The sequence below is a fragment of the Salvia splendens genome, chromosome 17 (assembly GCF_004379255.2).
Source record: "Salvia splendens isolate huo1 chromosome 17, SspV2, whole genome shotgun sequence".
NCBI classification, from domain to species: Eukaryota; Viridiplantae; Streptophyta; class Magnoliopsida; order Lamiales; family Lamiaceae; genus Salvia; species Salvia splendens.
In genome coordinates, this window is record NC_056048.1 from 6,657,882 (window position 1) to 6,663,881 (window position 6,000).

Below are 6,000 nucleotides of genomic sequence, written 5' to 3' on the forward strand. Positions count from 1 at the left end.
GTTGTGAATAGTGCAATTTAATAGTTGGGGCCTACAGAATTGTACTAAGAATTATAGCTTGGCGCAGAAAATGAGGGTAATGATATAACAGAGGATGGGGGTTGATGATGCTCTAATCACACGTAGTCTTGCCAATATGTTGCCCTTTGAAGTGTGATTTGGGCTAGCAGTTGCAGAACTTGTACAAATCTGTTAGGTGGGTTCCACGTTGGTTGTTGGGCTTAGGTTGGAGTTGGGCTTGCATTTATAACACCAGCACATTCACATAGATGCATATACTTCCTATAATTCTTTAATTCTTTTGGGAGCTATAACTTGGGACTGTAACAGTAAGATATTAATCCATGCTCCCTCCGTCTCATAAAAATATGGACAATGTGTATGACATAGGAATTAAGATAAAATTGATAAAGAAAGAGAAAGGAAGAGAACGGTATGGTAAAGTAAGAGAGCCGAGGAGAATAATACTGTAGTTAAATTAGTGTTAGTAGATAGTGTTAATTATGGAGCCTAAAATATCTCCTACCATGTTTAGGATTTGTTTCCTTGAAGTATATTTCCTTGTGATAGATTTATTCCTTAAAAGATATTTCCTTATGGAATATGTTTCCTAGTTTGACTAGAATTAGGGCTCTCTAGTTACTTATAAATAGAGGTGCTCCCTCATTGTTAAATCATCCTGAAATTATATAGTGAAATCCCTGGCTTGGCATCGCCCCCAGACGTAGATACACATTGTATCGAACTGGGTAAACAACATCTTGTGTTCATTCTCTTTCATATTCGTGATTGCCTGTGTTTATTTCCCAACAACTGGTATCAAGAGCCTAGGGTTTAAGAGGCAGAAATCACGATGGGGTTGACGAGAAAATTGCTGTAGAGAAGTTCGATGGATCTGATTTCGGATTTTGGAAGATGCAGATTGAGGATTACCTGTACGGTAAAGATCTCTGGAAGCCTTTAAAAACCAAACCCGAAAAGATGGAACATGAGGAGTGGGAGCTGCTGGACAGAAAAGCGATGAGCGCGATTAGGCTATCGTTGTCCAAGGATGTGGCTTATCACACGACTGCAGCAAAGTCGACAAAGGAGATGATAAAGATCTTGGAGGACATGTATCAGAAACCATCAACGGCAAACAAGGTACATCTGATTAGACGATTGTTTAATTTTAGAATGCAAGAGGGAAAGCTGGTGCAACAACATCTCAACGAGTTCAACATGATTACTTCGCAACTGAACTCGGTTAATATAAAATTCGATGATGAAATTCGTGCCCTGATTTTGCTATCGTCTCTGCCTGAGAGTTGGGCTGGCACAGTGACAGCAGTTACTGCTGCAGAGACAAAACTAACAGTTGACAGAGTAAGAGATCTGATGATTGGTGAGGAAGTATCAAATTCCAGAGGAAGGAGTCAATCCAAGAAGGATTTGGATAAAGTTAAATGCTGGAATTGTGATGAGTTTGGGCATTTTAGAAATCAATGTGAGGCACCGAAGAAGTATAAGAATAAGGATCAGAAGGACAAGAAGACAGCAAACGCTACCATGTCTGATGACGATGGCGAGGCGTTGGTCTTGAGCGTCAGTAGTCCGATGGAATCGTGGGTATTGGATTCTGGGGCGTCGTTTCACTCCTGCAGCAATGTGGAGATAATGGAAGACTACGTTTCTGGCGATTTTGGGAAGGTACATCTGGCTGATGACGAGCCCTTAGATATCGTGGGAAAGGGAAACGTGAAGGTAGTGACGTCCAATGGATCCGTAATAAAACTGAATGGAGTCAGACACATTCCTGGATTGCAGAGAAGTTTGATTTCGATTGGGCAGCTTGATGCAGAAGGGTACACCGTGACGTTTGGCTGCAACAATTGGAAGATTACCAAGGGAGCTATGATAGTAGCTCGAGGTAAGAAGGAGGGTACGTTGTATACCACAACTAACTCCAAAGATTGCATTGATATTGCAAGTGAGACAAATAATGCAGATTTGTGGCACTGTCGTCTTGGCCACATGAGCGAGAAAGGGATGAAGATAATGTGCTCAAGAGGTTTACTGCCTGGCTTGAAAACTGTTGAAGTTGTCCTGTGCGAGGATTGCGTGTTTGGGAAACAGAAAAGGGTGAGTTTCTCAAGAGGAGGCAGAAAATTGAAGACACAGAAGTTGGAGATGGTCCACACTGATCTATGGGGACCAGCACCTGTGAAGTCCCTAGGAGGCTCTGAATATTATATGACTTTCATCGACGACTCTACTCGAAAGCTATGGGTTTATTTTCTGAAGAGTAAATCCGATGCGTTTGACGCTTTCAGTAAATGGAAAGCCCTTGTTGAAACTGAAACCGGGATGAAGGTGAAGTGTCTAAGATCCGATAATGGAGGAGAATATGAACTTGCAAAGTTCAAGGAATTCTGCGCCGAGAATGGAATCCGCATGGAGAAAACTGTGAAAGGAACTCCACAGCAGAATGGAATCGCAGAGCGCATGAACAGAACGTTGAATGAGCGAGCAAGATGCATGAGGTTGAAAAGTGGATTGCCAAAGAGTTTTTGGGCAGATGCAGTCAACACAGCTGCATTTCTAATTAATAGAGGTCCATCAGTTCCCTTGGAGTTTCGGATACCCGAGGAGGTTTGGACAGGAAAAGAGGTAAATCTATCTTTCCTACGCATCTTTGGTTGTGTTGCTTATGCTCATGTTAGTTCCGTTGAGAGAAGTAAGTTGGATGCTAAATCTATTAAGTGTACGTTCATTGGTTATGGAGGCGATGAGTTCGGTTATAGACTCTGGGATGAGCAGAACCGTAAGGTTATTCGCAGTAGAGATGTCATCTTCAATGAACAGGTATTGTACAAGGATAGATTGGAGGCGTCAAGTCCCAGCAGTTCTGAGCCACAAGTGGTCGAGCTAGACATCTCAAACTCGAGTGGGAGCAAGGAGAGTCAGAATGCTGAAGAGGTGCTTGAAGAAGAACCAAGCACTCCACCACCGACTATTCCGCTGCCTAAATCGACTAGAGAGCGACGTGCACCTGATAGGTACTCGCCCTCTAATTTCTATTTGTTACTTACTGATGGTGGTGAGCCCGAGTGTTATGCAGAGGCAGGAGAAGGCCCTGATAAACGAAGGTGGAAAATTGCCATGGATGACGAATTTGCCTCTCTTCTCCTAAATGGCACATGGGAGCTTGTGGAACTTCCTAAAGGGAAAAAGGCATTGCATTGCAAGTGGGTCTATCGAATCAAAGGTGAAGCTGATGGTAGCAAGCGCTACAAGGCTAGGCTGGTTGTCAAGGGATTTGAGCAACGATACGGTATTGATTATACAGATGTGTTCACTCCTGTTGTGAAACTAACTACTATTCGTTTAGTGTTGAGTATGGTAGTTGCAGAAAATCTATTGTTACATCAGATGGATGTAAAGACGGCATTCCTTCATGGTGATTTGGAGGATGAGTTGTACATGACACAGCCTGAAGGATTCATAGTAAAAGGAATGGAAAACCTTGTATGCAAGTTGAAGAAGAGCTTGTATGGTTTAAAGCAAGCTCCAAAGCAGTGGTACAAGAAGTTTGATGGATTCATGATGGAGATTGGCTATAAAAGATGCTACGCTGACCATTGTTGTTACTACAAGAGGTTTGACACGAGCTATCTTATTCTGTTATTATATGTTGATGATATGTTGATCGCAGGAGGTGATCAAAAGGAGATGGATAAGTTGAAAAGGCAATTGTCTGAACAATTCTCCATGAAAGATCTTGGAGAGGCTAATCAAATTTTGGGCATGAGAATCGAGCGTGACAAGGCGGCAGGAAAATTGTATCTTTCGCAAGCTGCTTACATTGGTAAGGTATTGGAAAGATTCAACATGGATAATTCGAAGCCAGTAAGTGTGCCTTTGGGCAGTCACTTTAAGCTGTCGAAGAAGGAGTCGCCGAGTACAAAAGAAGAACGTGCTGAAATGAAGAAAATTCCTTATGCTTCAGAAATTGGCAGTATTATGTATGCAATGGTGTGTACGAGGCCTGATATTACACAAGCAGTGGGAGTAGTGAGCCGGTTCATGGGTGATCCGGGCAAGCAACATTGGGAAGCAGTTAAATGGATCATTCGATACTTGAGAGGTACTACAGAAAGCGTCTTATGTTTCAATGGCAAGAATGTCGAGCTGGCAGGTTATGTGGATGCAGACTTGGCGTCCAATAATCTTGATGGGAGAAGAAGCACAACCGGGTATGTATTTACTTATGGTGGTACTGCTATTTCATGGACTTCTAAGTTGCAGAAGACTGTTGCTTTGTCTACTACGGAGGCTGAATATGTAGCTGCGACATAGGCAAGCAAGGAGATGGTGTGGTTGCAGAGTTTCTTAGATGAACTTGGGAAGGAGAACAAGAGTAGCATACTCTACAGTGATAGTCAGAGTGCTATTTTCTTGGCGAAGAATCCAGCGTTTCATTCTAGGACAAAGCATGTGGAGTTGAAATATCATTACATCCGACACCTAGTGGAGATGAAAATCCTGCAACTTGTGAAGATACTTGGAAGTGAGAATCCTGCAGACATGTTTACTAAGGTGGTGACCTTAGAGAAATTGAAGCTATGCATAGCTTCAATTGGCCTTGGAACTTGAAGAGAAGGTTAGGCGATGCTAAGCGGATGAAGGGATGAGATCACGAGGAAATGGTTGTTTAGGAGTTGTTAGTCTCCAAGTGGGAGATTGTTAATTATGGAGCCTAAAATATCTCCTACCATGTTTAGGATTTGTTTCCTTGAAGTATATTTCCTTGTGATAGATTTATTCCTTAAAAGATATTTCCTTATGGAATATGTTTCCTAGTTTGACTAGAATTAGGGCTCTCTAGTTACTTATAAATAGAGGTGCTCCCTCATTGTTCAATCATCCTGAAATTATATAGTGAAATCCCTAGCTTGGCATCGCCCCCAGACGTAGATACACATTGTATCGAACTGGGTAAACAACTTCTTGTGTTAATTCTCTTTTATATTCGTGATTGCCTGTGTTTATTTCACAACAGATAGTGAGACCTACATTATTAAATTGATATAGCTTTCCAAAAATAGAATGCACATATTTTTATGGGATGGAGGGAGTATTTGTTTAAGTGGATCTTTAAAAGATTGAGCCACATATAGAACTGCCCAACTAAAGAATAAAAATTTTAACATTAAATTGATTGAATTTGGGTATTTTCTACTTTTTACGGTATAATGCAATTATCAATATTTAATCAAATTTGGGTATTTTTCTACTTTTTACGGTATAATGCAATTATCAATATTTAATCAAATTTGGGTATTTTCTGCTTTTTACGGTATAATGCAATTATCAATATTTAATCGAATTTGGGTATTTTCTGCTTTTTACGGTGTAATGGATTGATTGCGTACATGGTCAACTATCAATCTAAACTTGTTCAAACCATAGCTTGATAAATCGACACGAATAATAGTGGCTCTAGTTAAAAATCAACCTTGGGATGTATGTTTGGTAGTGTTTGATCACAATAAAATTAATTTTAAATGCAGAACTCTGAACCAAAACAGAGTAGGCCATTGTTATAACAAGAAGTTCATAATTAGTGAGTTTTTAGTTCATTAATATTTTTTAAATGAACTAAAAACAAATTAATAATGAACTTTGTGTCTCCTAACAATAACAATGACCTTCACGTAATTGTTCTATGTTGTGTATTTACACTAATTTTGCATATAATACAACCGTATATTTAGCTACCCACAAAGTTAACCCCTTCTTTAACGTGTTTATGTTAGCAACATAGAGTATTTTCCACGTCTCAATCTATTAGAATGATTTGATAATTCAAAATTTCGATCTCATGTCTAATGTATTAGGAGCGACAACTTCTCATATTGCTTGTTCATTTTATAGTTCAAATCACTTTTTGTTACACAACATTATTTTAGGCCATCATATCTTCAAATCTAATGATCAGTACTCCATCCATCCCTAAAA